General features: G+C 29.5%; 1 protein-coding gene across 2 annotated transcripts in view; it reads right to left on the minus strand.

Moving 5' to 3' along the window:
* The window catches only part of LOC107447124 (UNC93-like protein), a 32,850-nt gene that overhangs the window by 9,704 nt on the left and 1,093 nt on the right, over positions 1-22,053 (minus strand). Inside the window, exon 1 of one of the 2 annotated variants that reach the window (XM_016061957.4) lies at positions 7,292-7,425. The exons of the other annotated variant lie outside the window; for it this stretch is intronic. The gene's annotated coding sequence lies outside the window, so the exon portion shown is untranslated. Of the gene's footprint in view, positions 1-7,291; positions 7,426-22,053 lie in introns of those variants that run through there. 2 annotated transcript variants of the gene reach the window in all.

Here is a 22,053-nt window from a genome sequence, read left to right on the forward strand (position 1 = left end):
CAAGTATATACTCGGAACACAAAGATAAATATTAAACAAGGCGAATTGTTGAAATTTTGCATAAACACAGTATTAATTGCTATAGAGGAAACCAAAATTTTCTAATGATTTTACGTTTCCTCACATTTAATTATTTATAACCCCTGTTGTGACCCGTATCTTGTTTATCAATAATCAATTTTCACATTAACTTGACGCTCTTTTAATTAAGTTAATGAATGATTTTTCGTTTCGTCTAAAGTAGCGTCTCGAAAGTACTACGCCTTACGCTTTCAAAAATAGTGTGGTCACGTTTGAGACTTAACGCGTGATACATGTATCAATGAAAGTTTCAAAGTCTGGCAGCAAAAAAAAAAAAGATGTGAATGAGTGAGTGTGTAATGAGCATTTTTAGATATAATAGATGAGACTATTACATCATGAATAAAACTTAAACGGTTATTTACAAGTACGTATGATAACTCATTGTGATAACAAGAAACATTTGTTGGATATATCAGTATACATCATTAAGAGGTACCTTTCGGAAAGATACAGTCAAGTTGTTTCGTAGTGACTTCCTTCGGGTTAAACAGAATTTGCAATTGTTTCAGAAAATTTCCTGATATTTTGTGCATCTGTCTGGTGTGACTCCATGGGCAACATTCCAAATTTTATTCACAGGGCTTATCTTAATCCTTTCTTAAGTAGTGTGTCCTGTTTAGGACTACACCGAGAAAAAAAGCATGGCCAAAACTAACAGAATATAATAAAATTTACCGTGCTTCTGGCTCTATGGGAACACCAAAAAGCTCAGTAATTTTTACCAAAGGACTTAGGTGATTATTTTGGTAAAATTAACAAGAAAATATAGGTTCAATATAGGTTCAATTAACAAGAAGTAATAGGTTCAGTAAAAAATGTGTGAAAATTTGGTTAATGTGGTAAAAACATAGCGTAATAACCATTTATTCGGTTAAATTTACTATTCAGTTTTGTGTTTTTTACTAAATGTGTGAGATAATATGAAATATAATTTTGAAAACCGGAATTTCCGGTAAACCGTCATCATATGAACGGAAAAATTACCAAAAGAATGATTTAAGTGCCATATATTTAGGTTTTATTAACCAGAATTATGTTTTTTTTACCGGAAATGTCATTACCACACAGTATGGTAGTTTTAGCAGAATATTTTTTCCGTGTACTTAATCCATAAGTTTTACTAATAATTATCAGTAACAGGATCCGATTAAGAAAGGATGCGGCCGTGTGTATGGTACTGACTTGGAGACACAATATTTTCTGACTGATGAGTCCTTTTAAAAATAATTGTATGTAAAGCAAAAAATATAAATAAAAAATAAAGATTTTAAACTATTTATTTATTGTAGAGAAGCAAAACTTTTTATTCAGCAAAGCTGTCGTAGTTTAATAAGGACATTTAAATACTTATAACTGAATAAAATAACATGTAGGTTTGATTTCATGTAAATTTTATTTATATTTACCGAAAAAATCTTTTGTAGGGAAAATAGTCACTTGCTACTTTTGCTAGTTATGGATTTACCAATTTACCAAAACCATTCGCATTTCTGATATTCTACAAAATGAAACGTTTTTATCGTTTATTTATTTGTTTATTGATACATTTTATAAATATTTTTCACAGTTTTAATTAAAAGATGATTTTCCTCTGTGATTTCAGTTTTTTCTAACGCTCTTTTACATATTGGTTGACAATAAATGTAATTTTTAGCACTTTATTTGAAACATTCACGTGCGTTTTAATTTTAGAATGAAATCTATCCTGAAAAGGGAATGAAATTTGCATTAGACCATAAAGTGGTAGATTTTGTTAAACCATATAGACTTTCATTACGTAGTTTAAACAATCAAGCAATCTTTCTCGAACAATCTCTTTCAGAATTGTTTGAGAAAACATATAATTTATTTTAAAAATGGTTTTCCAGAAGAAAAAATTGAGACGGAAGTAACAACTCATTTTTTTTAATAAAACTAAAATCATTGAAACAAAATTTTTTTTTTCTGGACTTAAAAGAAGTAAATGAATAAAAAATAATGTGAACACTGATATATTGATATTAAGAAGCAATATTTCCTCTCAATAAAGCATCTTTGGAAAATTTTATTTATGTCAAATTTGTGAACATGGTTTAAAGGATTATGATCAAAACTTTTAAGTAGTAGCACATTGTTAAAAATAATTCCAGATCTCAGGGTGCCAGTACTTTTTACTGTAAAGTCCATTTTTACCAAAAATTTTACGGAGCAAAATATCTGATATACCGTAGTTTTTACAGTAATATTTAATTATTGACAGCTATTCAGTGATTTTACAGCTTTTTTATGATTATTATGATTTTTTGCAGTTAATTACAATTATTCAGTTATTATACAATAAATATTACAGTAAAAATTACGGTATAAAATTTTACGGTGAAATGGATTTTACGGAAATGCATATGCTACATGCTGTACTCAAATTGTCAGTTCTTTTTATCCGGATTTTTTTATCTGGAACTTTTTACTGTGTTATACGTGTATCCATGTAAAAGAAACAATGAAATATGAAAAAAATGGAAAAATATGACAACCGAAGCTGACGTCTTCAGTGGGTACCAGTTCCGGAAGTCATAAATATATTAGTCATAAAAATAATATATATATATATCCACATAAAACTTTCACTGAATCTTTTTGATCTGATGCTATGAGATCTTTTTTTAATAAAAGTAGTTGTATAAATACCAGTTTTATTAAAAAACTAACCACTTAATTTATAATAGTTCCTGCTAAAATTTCAAATAAAGTTTGCTCATTTTGCATATTGTTTTAAAATGATACTTAAAACTTTGAAAATTTGTTTAAAAAATGATTTGAAATTGCTATTAATGAGAGCGAAAACTCAAACTTTAAATTTCTTCTTCTGAGTATAGTTGTTGCAAAATTTGCTTAGATCCAAATGTATGCATCGCAAGAGCTATAATGATTTTTGAAATATTCTAATTTTTTGTTTCATACTTTTCTTTACTTTTATACTATTAGAAGAATGTTGCAGCTATAAAAGTGACAAAATTCTAATCTAATTATTTTGCCCATCCCCCTACCCGAACAGAAATAAAAGAAGATTAAAAAATAATGTTAATTAAAGTATCTGTTTTTGAAGCTCGCTCCAAGGTATAAAAAAAAGAAGCGAAACTAGTCTAGTTTATTCAAATAATAATTGTTTTGGCAAAATTTACATAAACGCGCATTTCGAATAAACGATTGAAACGGTAATGATGTAAACTAGAAACTGACTTATATTTACCATTTTTTGAAGCCTGTCTTGATAACTTTATATCAAAAATTATAAAATGGATATTTTCTTATTACATGAAATGAAAATATTATGCCCATGTTCAAATGGTAAATGCGCTCGATATATTGATTTTTTGAATCAGCTAACAGCTACCATCTACTGACGATAAACGATATCATAATGTAAAGACAGCTTAATAAAAAAATAAAACTCAAAAGTTCATTTTTAATGTGTTCTATAAGTTTAGATATTAAAATTAAAAATATTCCACTTTTAAAACTACATAAAATTAGTTTAAATAACATACATAATTGTTCAGCAAACAGTTCCATTTTTCTATCTTAAAATAGTTAAGAAAAATGTTTTGAAAATTATCTATAATGATGTTAAAATAAAAGTATTTCATAAATTTCAAATTATTTTCCACATGTAGTAAGAGTACTTTAAGTATTACAAGCATTTTAATAGTTTATAGCTAATTTAGAAGCGTTGCTGTATTAAATTAAGTACAAAATTATTACTTTCGCATTATTTTTTAGAAACGTTAGACTCTTCCGCAGAAAATTTTTAATGCTTTCCTAAATGTTTTTCTTAAGTTTATTGCTTTTAATTAATATTCTTAAAATCAATTCGTAGTTATAAGTACGGCTACATTTCCGTGGGAGATTCAACTTCGAAATGTAAAAATGCAGTGTATTTAAATACATTTCACCTTAAAACAATTTCCCATAAAAGAGAAATTGCAAAAGAGTTTCTTTAATTTCTGAAACTAAGGTTTCTTTCAGATCTTTATTGAAATCATAATGTTAAGTGTATAAAGACATAAGAAAATGAAATCTGTTATAGTTATTTAATTTAATTTGTTTTCCAGTTCTGAAACACTAAAATATTGATAAATAAAATAATATGTTTGAAGACCATTTTATGATAGCAAAACTCTATTTCAATCATTCGAAAATAAAACCTAAAACAGGTCTTTAATTTAATATCATTTTCTAGTTTTAAATTTTACAATGCTGTAAAATAAAATAATCTGTTTCAGGACCAGTTTTGATAGTAAAATTCTATGGAAATCGTTTGGAAATGAAATCTTAATCAGGTATTTTATTTAATATCGTTTTCAAGTTTTAATCTTTAAAATGTTATTAAATAAAATAATACGTTTGAAGTCCATTATAGATAAAAAAATTCTTTTTCAGTTGTTTGGAAATCATCAATGAAGAATATTAGGAATGCAAATTCGTATTAATTAAGTACATAATTAATATTATTGTTCAATTTTATTCTTTAAAAGGTGTTCAATTAAATCTAGTTTCCAAATTTCAGATTTTAATGATGTAAGTCCTTTAAAATGATTTCAAAACTTTCATAATAATTTTGAAAATGTTTTAGAATTATTTATGAACTTAAAACATAAAATGCAGTAGTTTGGTGTACATTTCAACATACAAAATAGAACCTAAAATATTTTTAAAATATTAGCTAGTTACTAACAAAAAATTGTGTTCATAAACTTCTCACGTTCCTCGTTAGAACAACATCTTTAAACACTTTACAAATATACATTTTGAACTAACATCCTCAAAATTTTACTTTCATTTTATTGGATTAAGATAGATTTTTTATTTGAAAAGTTTTGGTAAGTGTTTTTTTTCTTTATTAAAAAAAAGTTATTTTTGATTTATTTATAAAGTAACGATCATAAAAAAATAATCAGTAAACTTGACACAAGAGTTCCGTTGTCTTCTGATTTAGATTCAAATTGCAAAAACAGGAATTGGGTACTTGCACTTCAAGAAGAAGGAGATCACGAATACCCACACATGTGATCTATGACGTCAGCGCCAGCTGATCGTTTATAAGCGAAATGGCGTGTTAAAGATGAGCAAAGTTTCTCCTCATAAGCTCGAATGTTAATTAACGTGAAGTTATTTAACTACAGCTCCGTATCGCGCATCGAAACTGCTAAAATATAATTTTTTCTCGTCTACGTCTTTTACTTTACTTAGATTTATTACATGTTTATATATTTGTGTACCTAGTATTTTCGATACATAATTAGTTTGTTTATGTTTTATATGGCTTTGCGCCTGTCTTTGTGTTAAGTAAGAAATATATAGAGAAAAAATAGAAATATTTGTGATCGAATCTCATTGTGAAAGAATATAGAATGTGTCACATCAAAATTAATACTTGACGGGCTTTGTTTACTTGAAATAGAATGGAAAGAGCAGTTGAAAATGTTAACAAATTCCACATTTCAACAGCCAATTAGGATTGAGATACCCACACAACGTCACTTGCAGGTATCCCATTAAAAATCCATAAAGTGGATAGATTTTTTACTGATGGAGATTTTTAAAATATAGCTACCAAAAGTTTTGTTTTAGTTACAACCATTAGGAATTTTTACAAGCTTGAAAACAGATATGAACTAAAATCTTACCTTCAAGCAATAGGTGTCGCGAACAAGTCAAGCAAAAATTTTAGAAAAAACCATTAATGTCTTCTCCATTTGATCAATAAACTGTCGCATTAATTATATCCAATAAAATTAATAGAATGAATGCATCAACAGATAGCTATCGATCTTTATTCATCCGAATATCGTTGTTACTATGGCAATGGTATTATTCTCTAAGTTGTTATTGTTTGAATATTCTTAGTAATGTTTTCTTATTGTATTCAATTATAATAGACTATTAGTTGAAACTTTGACCTTTTCTTTGTAAACTTTTACATAATGCTTTGATTACAAAAATAATTAATTTCTGTTTGTTGAATTAAGTCTTTTTTTTTTATCGAAGTAAATTATCAAGTATGAAGTAAACGAATTAGTTTTTTCTAAAATTATTCAATTTACGTTATTTAAAAAATTCAGATCCTTAAAAAACAAATTTCAGATTTAAATTTTAGTTTAAGATTTATTTTTTAGAGCTGTTATTTAAAATGAAAATAAATGACTTCATTAAATTTGATTCTTACATTTTAACATACACTGTAAGAAATTCCCGATCTAATTACGATAAAAAGTAGTGGCACATTGGGTGCATCATCCGTAAATTCCATTTTTACCGTAAAATGCTTTACAGTAATATTTATTTAATTTCAGTGATTTTATAGTAAATACTACTGTAAAAATTACGGTATGTCAAATTCTTAGTTACATAAAATATTACATTTAAAAATGGCAAAAAGTAGTGCCGGTACTTTTTACTGTAATTTGATCCGGAATTTTACACAAGTGATATTAATTACGTTACTGATAGTTAACGTAACTGTCTGTTCATAGTAATCAATAATTAAACATATGTTGTCTCAAATAATAAAAATAAGTAAAAACAAGCTTGAAGTATAATTTTAGTTTGTGACTGATTTCTTAGTACCGAACTTTAAATTACAAATAAGTAATTAAAATAAAATTGACGCTTACATTTAAATAAATATTGATATTAGTCACGTTATTATAAATGCACTGTAAAAAATTCAGGGTCAAATTACAATATCAAGTACCGACAGTTTGAGTGCATCATCCGTAAAATCCATTTTTCCCTAAAACTTATTTTTAATGTAAAATATTATACCTTAATTTTTACAGTATAATATCGATTTAATTTGAGCGATTCGTTGACTTTTTCTGTAATTATTACTGTAAAAATTACTGTTTATCAGATCTTTTGTTTCGTTATATGTTCCGGTGAAATAAATTTCACTGTAAAAAGAACTGGTTGTAGCAGTACTTTTGAACCCTGAGGGCTGATACTTTTTACCGTAATTTGATACAATATCTTTTACAATGTGGGAATACAATGCTCGCATTTAGAATTTTATACAAATGTATTAAATAGTATATTCTAAATCAGTTCTTAACCATGGATGGTTTTTTTTTTATACAAAACTAATAAAATCAAGTTTTAGGCTTTATTCTAGTTTAAAACTAATTTGTAAGAAATTCAAATAGATTATTTAGTTACATTAGATACTTACATTTCATTAAATGTTGGCAACTTATCATGCAATTAATTGAGCAATAGTGTTAACTTTTCAAAGGGGTGTTCTTATCTAGTTAGCGGTTTTCAAAAATATCCACTCATCTCGTAAACTTGATAGTGTCCCCACTCAAATAATCATTCCATTTGGCGGAACTAACTTCGTGTTTTCAGACTCGTATAAATGTCAGCAATTATAATAATTTATATCCTGATTTATATGTGACTATAAATCTTTTTCCTGTTTTTTTGAGATACTGATGTATACTTTGTTTACATTTTTAGAGATATCCAAACCCCATATTCTAAAAATATCCAGATCCCATATTCTAGAAGTAATCAGACCCTATAAGTTTTAAATGCCTATAGTTTAACACGCACCTGTCAAATTTTACGAATCATATTATTCGCACAAGGTCGAACTGATAGTGTGGGTCGTAGACGGGCACTTTAATATGCCCTTGAAAGAAAGATTTTTTCTTCGTTTTTTTCAGAAGTGTAAATGAATTGTTTTGATTTCATTATTTAGAAACTGGATTTGCATAATTAATTATTTATTGACTGAATTGATGAATTTATTTACATAATTCATATTTTTTTAAATATTTACGAGTTTGAACAAAAATTGGTAAAAATTTACATAATTTTTTTTAAAAACACCTTCAGCGAGGGCTTCAGATCTGCCCTGAGCAATGGCAATGAATTTACTCAAAGTTATTGAGAATGATGCAAACTTTTTTTACAAGAGTTTATAAGATTCCAATTTTTAAGATTTGTCGTTAATAAAGTTAATATTATGTCTGTTTAGCTTGATTTCTATTTTAAGTTAAACTATTAAACGGAAATAAATAATGCCCACTTGCACCCTATCTTAATGCGTATAGTTTTTGTTTTGTTTCATAATTCATAAAAACGAAGATTAAAATTTATCACACTTATAAGTATTTCTTCTTTTTTTCCCCTCACCTTTAAAGGGGTGATCTTTAAAGGACACACTGGCCTTAAACATTTTGGGGGTATGGCCTCAATTTATTACCTCAGACTCTGCCCATGCATTAAGCTGAGATAAAATTAACTTTAGTTATTAAATTTATTATAATTATTTATTATATATTTAATAAATAATTTATATATAATTAATATAATGTTGTTAAGATTTGTGAAGATTGTAAATGGAGTTAAGAGACATGCTTATTTAAATTGTAAGATTATTGAAAATTCACTATTTTAGATTTTACTTGCTGTTTTATATACGCTTACTATTTACAATGACGTATGTTAAATGGACAATGAGTAGGGCCCTATTTTCAAGGAGGGCCAGCTAACAAATTCTGAGTCACAGGGACGATCACATTTTCAGACCTATAGCCATTTTTTTCCCTCGAAAAGCGACGTAGGTGTTTTCGAGAGAGTTTTGAAAAAAATGTTATAAAATAGTAAGCGTATATAAAACCTCAAGTAAAATCTAAAATAGTGATTTTTCAATAATCTTACAATTTAAATAAACATGTCTCTTAACTCCATTTACAATCTTGACAACATCGGTAGTTGAAATTCCAGACTTAAATCATTGGCTGCATACCGCCTTCAAGAACTTATGATATTTTTTCCCCTATTCCATAGATTTGTTTGATTTGGAGTTGTTATTTTATTTCGAACAGCAGTAAAAGAATCGACTGTTATGTAACCTAGTTAATTGTTATGTAACTTTTAACACGATGTAAAATTAGGGCTCAATAAGCAGCACATTTATGTATAGGAACGCTATACACAGCAAAAAATTCCAGATCAAATTACAGTAAAAAGTACTGGCATCTTGAGTGCAACATCCGTAAAATCCAATTTCACCAAAAAATTCAATTTTTATCGTAAAGTTTTATACCATTATTTTTACAGTAAATTTTTTTTAATTACAGTGATTCAGTGATTTTACAGTAAATATTACTGTAAATCATTGTAATTAAACAAATATTACTGATAAAACATTATTTTTACTGTAATATTGATTTACTTACATTGATTCAGTGATTTTACAGTAAATATTACTGTATTCTGTCAATTTTTTTGTTATCTAAAAATTTAAGGTAAAAAGTACTGGCACCCTAAGTGCGGGTACTTTTAACCGTTTTAAGATCCGGAATGTGGCATTTGCTTTACTTTCTACAAATAGTGATTGATTAATTGTACAAGCATTAACAGTTGGAATAAATTTTAATCAGGACAATCTAAGAAGACGCCCGAAGTCTAATTTTCTACATTTCGATGAAGTTTTTAGATATTCAACTCTCAACTCCTGTTCAGTATATGAGAGTTTCTCATCTCCTTTCCTCCTCCGGTTCCACTCCAGTCTTTTCTTATATTTATTGAAGTAATCAAAGCAACACAGGCATAAATTTTACTAGTCCAAGAGGCTATTTATACGATAGCGTAATAAATTAAAATAATTTTGTTCTGTTAGATTTCCGCCTCTAAAGCATTGCTTTCGTGCAGATGGATCCTTTCCCCAAAGGGAATGAATTTCGCAACTTCACCCTTCTGTCAAACGTTTAAAGAAAAGGGGACAATTTCAAGAAAAGGGGATCTTGGCGTAGCATCGCGTACGCGGAAGGACACGTACCGCACCAATATTTAGCCCAAATAAAAATTTTTCTAAAGTTGATTTAAAAAACAAAAACTTTTTTTTTTGATAGCTGAACAGCAAAAATAGATATTATTTTAACCGCTATTTTTTTTATTCAAATCTTTTCCCGCTTATTATTATTATAATTACTGAGTTTCTCTCATTCTAATGCGTTCATCAAAGATTAAAGGTCACTTGTAAAAAAAGGAAGAGACTTTAAATTATTGACTTAATAATCGTCTGCTTCAAGAATCTATTTTTGTTCCAAGTACTAACTTGCTGGTTGCTGGTGAAAGCAGCTGTTTGAAAAAGCAGGTGAAGAGAATATCTTTCTATTTTTTAAAAGGGTTAAAGGGATTGTTGATTACTAATTTAAACTTCGGCAATGCAGCCATTTTCTACAATGTACTCGTCCATAAGTTTGGTCTTCAAAACATGATGGTTTGTTACTTTTAAAATTTGAATTTTAACACTCGTAAGAAAAGAAAAAATTCTTATTCTTATAAAAGATTGCTGCTTTACTGTTTAAAAAATTACATTAACTCAAGGTAAGTGAAATATTTTTATTTTAAAATTACACTACGATTATTTATTTAAATTATATTACTTTTTTCTGACAAAAATCAGTTTTCTCCCCAACCTTGGTTTATTGAATCTTATTTTTGTTTTCTTTAAATTTTGTATTTTTATGTTTCTTATATTATTATGCCCTAAAAGTTCTTTAAATATGATTTAATAAAATACCCACAACACACAAATAGTAAAATTAAAAAAAAGTAGTTATTAGACTTTGTTGAATTAGGGATCCCTGGCTGGCTACACTGCACTGTAAAGGGTATCGTAATCCATATCCATAACATAATAATCATATATCCATAACATAAACAAAATAACTAGGATGTTGTGAAGAATCATGTATTTATTTAATCGCTATGATGAATAAATATAAAAATATTTTGTTAAACAGTCAGGCAATTCCATGTCAGAGACTGTCAGAAAACAGAATATTTTATGCATTTTTTTTATTAATGCGAAAATAGTGCTTACATGTATTTTTATTTGGAACAAAGATATTGCAGTCATACTTTGAAGATTTTCTTCAGATTATATTTTGAAGATTTTCTTCTGATTCTATTTTGAAAATTTTCTTCAGATTCTATTCTTAAGAATATCTTAAGTTATTTGGTCCACATAAGCCTAAATCTTAAGAAAATCTTAAGTTTATATTTTGAAGATTTTCTTCAGATTATTTTCTTAAGATTTTCTTCAGACAATATTCTTAAGAAAATCTTAAGAATAAGTGGACCAAATAAGTTAAGATATTCTTAAGAATTTTTTTAAAGAAATTCTTAAGATTCTTTTTAGTGGGGAATATCTATTCACAGAATGTTTTTTACTTAAATATTAGTTATTTGGGCTGTTCATTTGCATAATGAATTGCCTTTTATAAATCTTGATCATTCGTCAATATCGTGATTGTTCACTTGATTGTAGTAGCTTTCTTAATGTATTTTTTTTTAATTGAATTGTTCTTCAGAGAAATGAATAGTTTTGATTTGAGTGGATGTCAAAAAAGAAAGAGAGCAGTAGCAGAAATAGAAAAAATCAGCAAGTTGCCCAAACTTACTTCATGGCGAATATCGAAGGAGAATAAATTGCAAAAATTGGCGGGGTTAATTAAATTAAGTTTTAAAATATGATGTAAAATCTATTAAAATTGTTTTAGAAGTCGAGTAATGATCACTATTGCTGTAATTGAGTCCTGATGACTCAGGGGATAGAGCTTTCGCCTTCCAATGAGGTAAATCACAGCAATGGCTAGTCTATACTAATTCCGCATCCGGTTTGCAAAGACCACAGTGCTGACGTAAAATATTCTCAGTGGCAGATGGATCATGGGTAAGAGTCCCCTTGCCGTCAGACTGGCTAACCGTAGGAGCTTTTCGTAGTTTTCCTCTCCATATAACGCAAATACGGGTTAGTTCCATCAAAAAAGTCCTCCACAAAATGGCAATTTCTCCCAATACTTGATCCGGGAGTTCCTTTGTCCTCTGTATGAGGTTCAAAATTACAAGGCTGCGGAGTTGAACGTTAATAGTCGCAAAAACAAAAAAAGATGGGTCGGCTGCTCAACGATGGTTACATAAAAAATAGCAGTGGCTCAAGGGGTTGAGCGTTCACCTCAGAATGATGTGAACCGGGTTCGAATTCCAGCGATGACTGGTTTGTACTAATTCCGCACCCAGTTCACACCGTTCACAGTGCTGACCTAAAAATATCCTCAGTAGTAGACGAGTCATGGGTTAGAGTCTCTTTGCCGCCAGGCTGACCTACGAAGATTATCGTGGTCTTCCTCTCCATGTAGCGCAAATGCGGGTTAGTTCCATCAAAAAAGTCCTCCACGAAGACAAACTTCTTCCAATACACGTTCCGGGAGTTCGCTTGTCTTCTGTATTGGGTTCAAAATTACAAGGCTGCGGAATTGAACGTTAATAGGCGTAAACCCAAAAAATTGGGTCGGCTGTTCAACGACGGTTATAGATATAAATATTGCTGTATATATATATATATATATATATATATATATATATCATTGGAAAGAATGCTATTTGCTTTATTGCCTTTTATTAAATTGAACTCATTGCTAAATGGATGAAAATGCTGCCGAGCTCCTAAATTTGTTGCTTCCGAGAAATTACACTATTTGTCAACAAGTCAAATATTTCTTTTCGTTGTCATCACTTGATCTCATCTAATTTAACTCAACATGAGGAAATTTCATTAATCTTGTTATAAATTTCGATTAATTTCACACATTTCGCGAATTATTCGCAACCCTAAATGCATCCTTAAACCAATAAAATAAGGAAAATTTCCTCAAATATAAATAAATAACTCAGTTAATATCAAAGTAATGACGAAGACGTATAGCGTTTTTAGAGTTGTTTATAAGCTTTTTATAAAAACAAAAATTGCTAAAAACCGAAGTTTTTTCTTATTAAACACGACGCGTAAAGGAGAAAATGTGTATGTCAAAGCAAAACTCATTCGATAGCAACAAAGATCTAACTTTCTAAATAAAATAAAACACATTTCACATTATTTAAACGCATCCTTAATAATTTTGCAACAATTTACGTGAACCATTCATAAGCATTCACAATTTAAATGTTTCGTTAAAATTATACAAGTACAGAGATATTATAGGACATATTATAGTCTGAAACAAGTACTAAGCATTAATTCATTCCTCCCATACTTTTTTAAAAAAAAAAAAAACAAAGAGAAAGTATTTCCATGCATTTGTAAGATTATTTTCTAATCATTTGAAAAGATTATTTACTTTTAAAAAAGCAAAATAAATATTTAAAAATAATTCTCGGTAAAAAAAAGAAAACTGATAAAAAGTTGAAAAAATTATGAATAAAAAAGAAAATTGCCAAACGTATTTTTCAGATGCAGGACTGGCGAATTCCTCAAAAAATATCTTAATACTGATTTCAATTATTACTGTGAAAGTTTAAACAGCTGTACCGTTTAAAGAGGGTCTATATTTGTTTATTTGAAAATTTTGGGTGTTCAGTTTCATTAAAATTATCTTCTTAATTAAATTTGAAGCCGTGATTCTTACAAATTAAACTGAAACAAAATAATTAGATTACAAATTTCAAAAAAATTATTACTAATGAAATATTTAGACAATACAATTATTATGTCTGAGAAACATTCGTATTTAGTATTGGGTGTGGTACAAAAAGATACTGTAAAAACCAACAAAAACTAGACACCAAAAAAAAGTTTTCTCCTACAACAAACTATTAAGTACCCTCCTTAGAGTAAATGTTAAAAAGTAATCGCCTCAATTCTTACAAGAGAATAGATTTGGAAGAAAATTATATAATGCTATTTAGCATTTTGGGTATTGTTTTTGATGTACTTTTTTACGTTATCAATGAAACCAAACATAAGTCGATAAGCATTTCAGATTCAATCAGCATTTCAAAATTTACAAAAGTTTATTTACATAAAAAGTTATGTTTTTAAATTATACTTTGAACTAATAAAACTCTTAAGAAGCCTTAACTATTTATCCTAACTGTTCATGGTTTGCCTCATTATATTCAGAGTTTATTTCATTACCGAATAAATACCTTTTCTGTAGAAAAAGCAGATTATAAGTTTCTCCCTCAATTTGTTCCCCTTTTGGGAAACTTTTCACCACTAACTAGGAGGAGGGTGCTTCGCAGTTTCCCACAAATTAGAACTTTTTTTTTTACTGTGAAATTATTTCAAACTAACCATAATTCAATTATTGTGATATTATTTCAAACTGGAACAGACATGAGTTCGCACAGTTGGAACTGCAACGGCACTGCTTATTGATATAAGATATCAGAGATCAGTTAATTATAACTGATGTATGTTATCTTATATCAACTAGTAGTATCATCTTCAGTCCTGGTCATCAGTCTTCAAAACCTTCCATAGCTTCCTTAGGAGAGACGCTCATAATTACACTATGTCCGTTTTTACACATTTTCCTCTATTAAAATATAATTTTTCGAAATTTGCGTATTTGTATTCATTTGCATTGTGCTTCAATCTTAACATAATGTAAGCAATTTTTAAGAGTCCATGAATCATTACACATAAATTTAATATATTGGAAAACAATAAACATGAATAACATGGTTAATTAAACACTGTTATGTAGTGTTATTACACTCATTAAAGTATTGGTATCAATTTAGATGATTAAAAAATTACAGTACAAGCTAAAAATAGCAAAAAGGTTTCATCTACAATAAATTTAAAAAAATAAAAATATCTATTTCTTATTTACGAAAAATGTATTTAATTAAAAATAATATTGCGTAAAGGTGTGGAATCGGGGTCCTTCTGGTTCGGCTATAATTTGGGTTCAATATTGCTAAAATTCGGCTTCTGATTACCATAATATTGTTTGCTGCCTTTGACTTCCATGATGTTATTTTTGGGTTACCTTTATTTTAATTGGCTCGTGGTTTATTTTCATATAAATTAGTTTATTTTCACATAAATTAGTTTATTTTCAAATCGCCAAATGGAAGAGGGGACTGCAAATAATATATAATATTTTTGGTTCAAAGCATATACTTGAAAATTAATTTTGAGAAATATCTATCTATTTGTTTCCAGTTTGTTATCTGAAAACTTGTAAATTATTTTGTGATGCAACGTGCAAATTAATCATGCATTAAAATCATAACTTTAGAAATATCTATATCAAGGTCACGAATGAAACTTATCAACTGAAGTCATCGACAGTAGCGTGTTTACGTTTTAAATAGTACGCATCACTATATCACGTGCAAACTGAATGAATGAATGCAACAGAAAGCTGAAATTTTGTTTCGTCATATCTATAATTAAATTCTAAACATTTTTATTTATCATTTTGCTCACTTTTAGTTCCCACAGACAATAAAGGTAACAATTTTTTTTCCACACCTATATTTATTTCCGATCTCTATCAAAACTCGACAAGATGCCCAATACAGTGAAGAATATTGGAAAAAAAATCAAGAAGTGCATTGTCAGTTAGATATAAAAGAAATAGTGAAGAAACTTAATGCATTCATTGGGGTCATAATCTGAAGTTCAATTCTCACTGCATGCGATTCACGCATCTCCGAATGCCGTCGAGAAAGAATGAGAACCTGCTGATTGACGAGTTTTTGGCGGGAAAAACATTGAAGAACCAAAACATTATGACCAAATACTCAAAAATGCGTTTTGCCACCTTAGACCTTCAAAACAGCTGTAAATCTCATTGGCATGGATGCTGCAAGTTCTTGGTAGGTACAAGTTGTACCAAATGTATCAGCAGCGATTTGGTCCCTGAGCTGCCTTTCTATGACATCCCAAATGTGCTGCATCGATTAAGATCAGGTGAGTAAGATGGACATTACATTAGTTGTCATTACATCATTATGCTCTTATTAATGGAGCATTTGGAAAAACAGACGTAATGGAGCATTTGGAAAACAGTTTCAGGTCCTGTTCTACGCCACTGTGATTAGAGCTGCCCATGAGAACAACCCTAAAATCATAATACTGCCACCACTAGCCTGTGTAAGACCTGCTATATACTTGCAGAGAGCAACTATTAGCCTGAAAGACGGTGTCCCTGACATGAACATTGAAGTGATAAATGAGAAACCGTGATTCATCAGGGCAGGCAACTGTCTTCCACTTATCCACGGTTCACTATCGATGTTCCCGGACTCACTGTAGGCATAGTTGACGATGACGCTTGGTAAACAGAATGGGACATCTGCTGGGCAGTCTCATATCCAACAGTATATGTTAAACTGTGCGTTCCGAAAATCTTGCACTTCTATATTTTAAAGTTGTTTTTCGAATGCTCCTTCGTAATATGAAATGATGCTTTTTAGCGAATAATATGCTATTTTTATAACTGATGGGAGTTTGCAACACGTTTAGCCTATCTAAAGTCAGCGCTGTCTAAGCTTATTTTAAAAATGGCACAAAATGTCAAAACTGCCGCAAAAGTCGCAGTTTTGTGAAAATAAAAAGAGTTTGTTGTCTAATTTTCAAATGGGCTATTGGCGACGGTCTGGGAAACATCCCGGAGGATGATCCGAAGACAAAACTGAGAATACTGCAGTGATTTTCATAATTTTCATCTAGGTGGGAAAATGTTGATGATTTTTGGAAAAGTTCAAAAACTTTTAACATATTTAAGTTATTTGTCTCTTATAAAGCCCAGATAGTTCTTCATGGCAAGATTATATATATAGTTTAAAATCATCGCATTGCTACAAGTGTAATGCAATTAAACTATGGCTTTTTTATTTACCTTGGAGACGAAGCCTCTCAAAACAGCGTTAAACAATTTGTACCTTATTTCCATTTGGCAATTACAGCATCAACTCTATTCGCAATCGCAACACTCGCATTTGCTTTTTGGGGAAAAGGCCGGTTCCATTTTAGAGCTCCACTCCTCCTCTCTCCACCCGTGCACAAATTCAGAGGAATATTCTATTTTTACAGCCTCAATATTATTCGCATTTGGATTATCAAGAAAATATATTAAAATTTCCACGGTGCTTCAATTAAGCACTATGTTTAATGCAGTTTTGTGTCCCAAATAGTTTCCAAACTTTGATTTTTTCTAAATCGGTTTGAAAATCAAGTCGGAAACTAAATTACTCCCCTCTCCTAAGATTATCCATACACTAATGGTGAAAGTATGCATAGTGTTATCATAGGAAAAGAGTTCTGGAATAAGTCACCTATAGCCAATTTTAATGGCCAATACATAAATTCAAAAACCTGTACATTTTTTTAATGGAGAATCCAAATCTGCAATAACAATTTCGGGTTCGCATTTAATATTTTGAAGTTGTTTCATCCTAAGTAGGTATTCAAGTATATCAGTTAATGCGTGTTTTGAAAATATTTCACTAATTTTTATTTAAAATTTTGAAGCGATTTATATTTCTCGAGGTGTTTGATAGTTTCCATACTTTTCGCGCACCCTGTATGTGTAATATATGGTGTTAAATATTTATAGATCTAAAACTAGAGTAAAGTTGATACATTGAAGCAAATACAAAACACGCGGTTTGCAAAAAGCCGTCTATAAATAGTTATGATCCGTGACAAGTTAACATTCATATTGCACTTTCATATTCATATTGCACAATCAGATTCAAAACGGCTATTTTCAAAGTGACCAGTTGTCAGACGGGGAGCAGGAGGCGCCACGAGTCTGCGATTGATATCCTGACAGTGACATTCTGTAATATGGGTAAAAAATATTGTAATGACGCAGTGGCGATTCGATAACTCACTCAACTTCTTTTATCTTATAATTAATTACTCAACACTTGCCGAAATTTAATAATGATAACACTTTGTTATTCTTGATTATTTCTAGCTTCCATCTCAACTGAGTTCTAACTTTTATCTCAATACAATCATTTGAAACTAACTTTCAACCCGATACAGATGGGAGCAGGCAATGAACTCAAAATTGGTTTAATACTTATCCTGATATTTATTTTTAAATATTCAACGCTCCAACTTTTTCTTATCCTTTATTTTTCAATAACAGTTATTTCAGTTCTTACAATAAATTCATAAATTTATTGTGCAAGTCTTAGAGTTCGATATTCCTTTAAAAAATTAACATCTAATTTATATTTTGACGTTTGTAAAAATTTATGGTTCTAGTAATGTGTTGTAATTATCTATTATAAAAATGTTTGCAAGTTACTTTGCTCTTAAAAATCACAAAGTTCAAGGTCTTAAGATCGTCATAGCAAATTTAAAACATGAAAGTTGTTGTACTCGAAAAAATGATTGACATTGTCAAGTGTACATAAATAAAAAGATTATTTCGAGACATTTAGACTAAACATCAACATAAAACAATTACAAAAGCTTTTTGCAAACCGCGTGTTTTGTATTTGCTTCAATGTATCAACTTTACTCTAGTTTTAGATCTATAAATATTTAAATGTGATTATAAATATTCCGATATCAGATTTCCTGCATCTGGGAGATTAAATAAATATTTTTTTTATTCAACTTTTTATTTTTATTCTGCCAACTACACGTGTCTAATGAAATTGTTGGCTTACACACGGCTGTTTGATAGTTATTAGATATTTGAGTTTGATAGAAAACTGAGGCTAAATCACATAATGTAGAATTAGAGTTCCTATATCTAGCATAGTTAGAGAATTAGAACATACAGATAGCATTCCCTGATTGGTTGAAAGTCAAAATTTACCGGAAAAAAACATTTTCTTTGTAGTCTTAATATAAAGTCATCGGCAAGGTAAGTCTATCCTGAGAAATGTCAAAGTTATAGGTATATATCCCATTTTCTTATTTTTAAACTTAATCAAAATTATTTAAAGTATTATTTAATCATGACAAGTTGACGGATGGCGGAATAGTCTAGTGCAGGGATGGGCAAACTACGGCCCGCAGGCCAACTGTGGCCCACCTGAAGGTTTTATCCGGCCCGTGTATAGAATTTCAACTTGCCGATCCGTGACGAATATAAAAACAATATACATCTATTTTCTTGTCTACTTTGTTTAAGGCTATTTTTGTTCTTACTTTTTTAACAAAGTATTGATGATCTTTTTACTTTCTCTATTTTTTTTCTACAAAACATAAATTGATGGCTAATGGACAGCTTCAATTGTTAAAATGTTGAAAGTAAACGTTCTTTATAGAATAGTCGTAGATTGGCGCCATCTGAAGCAGTTGTTTCTAAATATGCCAAAGTTAGAGTTTTGCAAATCATTACCAAACCCTAGTTTCCCAAATTTAATATTTCACGCCCAGAAAATCAGTGCTAAGTTTGCTTCATCTTATATGTGTAAACAAGTGTTTTCAACTATAAACTTTTGAAAAAATCCTTTCAGAAGTAGACTAACAAGCAAACATTTAACCTTAAGCATTAAAACAAATACATCTCACTTGGAACCTCAATATAAAGAACTTCTAAAAATGAAATCGCATTTGCATTCATCTCATTAAATATTTAAATTAAAACTTGCATATCGTTTTTCTACTTTAGAAGTTTTTACTTGGCCCACCAAACTTTTTTTCTTCGTTTTTTCGCCCTCGACCAAAAAGTTTGCCCAATAGTTTCACTTTTTTATAGTTGTGAGAAAATAAAGCTCGCCGCTAAATATAAATGCTTTTTTTATTTATTTTTTATTTTGAGAATTTTAATCATTCCGGTTCTTTTGTTCAATGTGATGACAGAAGGCTCTTTAAACAATTTAGATTTTTTATTCATTTATTTAACACAATACACTACATAAAGTGCCTGTATTCACCTTCCGACACTCCGTTTCCCTTTCGCTTCGACTTGCTTTGCCATCTTCTCCTAAATCGCAGAAATAAACTTTAATGGTTCGCTTTACTCTCACTTTGCACACGCTAACTCGTGATGAAGGACATATACCTAATGTTATTAAATAACAGTATACTTTGCGAAAGAATTAGAATTTTTGAATTACTATAGCTCTACTTGGAATTTTTATGAAGTTGCTTATGACAAATAAACAGTTATTTATTTTGATAAAGCACTAGTTTTCGTGCTAAGAAATTATTTATAACAGAAATTCCTGCAAGATAAAGAGAGTAATATTTAAAGAACTATTTTAATATTTAAAAGAACTGAATACGCTGATAAATATTTTGAACACAATGAGGACGTAATTTCGTGTCTCTCTGCTTGAAAAAAAAATTTAAATGTTTATTTACCCCCTAACTTTAATTAATTCTGTCGATAGCTTTTTTTTTTTTTTTTTTTTTTTTGAATAACAATAAAATTGAAAAAGACATAATTAAAACTCTAAAAAGATCAAACGGCAAAAGCAGATCTTCAAACAAGTTGGAAGAAAATGGAATTGAGAGAAATTTCTCCAATTACATAAAAGCCAAATTTAACGCTTTTTGCAGAGGATCTGGTAGAAAACAAAACTTTTCAATTAAGTCATTGAAAGGTTTTCAACGCTAATTATGTGTCCTGCGATTTTAGACAAAAATTAAAATAATTTCAACATTTTTGGTGTTTTCTTTTTAAAAATGCTTCCTGACACACAAGTTTTTTTTCATTTTAATTCTATAAAATTTAACATAATTTTTGATTCAAACTTACCGGGTGTTCCGTAGTGTCTTCTAATGTGCTTTTCAAATTTTTGGCAAAAATATTTTCACTGTGGTTCTCAAGTTATTATTCATGTGAAAGGAAATACATAACTTGAACGACTTTATTATGGAGATTACAAAAACATACAAATCAAATAAGTATTAAAACGGAATTAATAATCAATGAAAATTAAAAAAAAAACTTTTTTTTATCACTCAGATAAACCTCAGGACACCTGTGACAGTTCTCAATTTATAAACGTTTTCTTATTATCTGCAACATTTATTATTAATATTATTGACGGAATTAACTCGCTTTCATGTCAGTAACGATGGTAATTTGGTAACTGCCCTTCTCCGTCTTTAGAAAGTGATGCGTTCTTTTTTTTTTCTTTTTTTTTTTCTTCTTAGGTGTGACAAAATAGAATAATTTTCTTATTTTTTCGCTCACTTGAAAACAAGTAGTGTTCAAATTTTTATTTTACATTACTATTTTCTTTATTACAGCCAATTAAACATAATAGTATATACATTTAATATGTTGAATTCAAAACAGTTAAAGTTTCGAAATAATTATAAATTAATTCTATAATCAAATCGTTATATGTTGCTTCACTTTGATTTCATTTCTGTAAAAATTAGCAACAAAAAGTGAGTTTTATCTATAAGGGATAAACTGACAAGAGCGATTACTTTAATAACGCATAATACGCTTTCATAATGAATTGTACTGAACGCTAATTTTATCGTAAATTCACAAAAAGTCACAAATAGCAGCTTAACGAAAAAATTTATCAGTTTTATTTATTTTTTTTTTTTTTAATATTTTATTTACATAGTTTATTGGCTTGAGCAAAACGATTGTTATTTGCCTGTCGGTCTGGAAAAGTGGAACACCATGAGTAACTTTTTTTGACTCGGACTTTTTTTTCTAACAAGGACTTTTAAAAACTAGCACTTTTTTTCTAACTAGGACTTTTTTTTCTAATGGCAGGTACTGAACTTTTACGTCCTTCACCTGGGAAGATCACCTGGTTACGTCCTTCACCTGGGTTGCTCATTTAACGTTACCCTGTGGGCACCTGTGAACCTAAGACACGGAGGCGAGCAACATTGCCCACGCCACACTGCCTGATACCCGTTCATAGGGTGGGCAACATTCACACACCACACAACAACACACAGAGAGAAACATCCACGCCTAGAGCGAGATTTGAACCCGCAACCATTGACTTCGCAGTCAGGCACGCTAACCGCTCAGCCACCTGGCCGGCCACATACTAGTACTCAATCTTAATGAATTCAAAAGTCAAATCTTAAATGTTCTGATTAATTAATGCAAACAATATTTCAATGATGAAACAGATTACGAAATCAGACATAAAAACGTACTTTCGCGGAATAAACATATCTCGTTTCAGCCAATTTGAAATTCTGACACTCAAAATATGGAT

Source organism: Parasteatoda tepidariorum, chromosome 8 (assembly GCF_982258835.1).
Source record: "Parasteatoda tepidariorum strain Cologne lab strain chromosome 8, Ptep-v5.0, whole genome shotgun sequence".
Classification (NCBI taxonomy): Eukaryota; Metazoa; Arthropoda; class Arachnida; order Araneae; family Theridiidae; genus Parasteatoda; species Parasteatoda tepidariorum.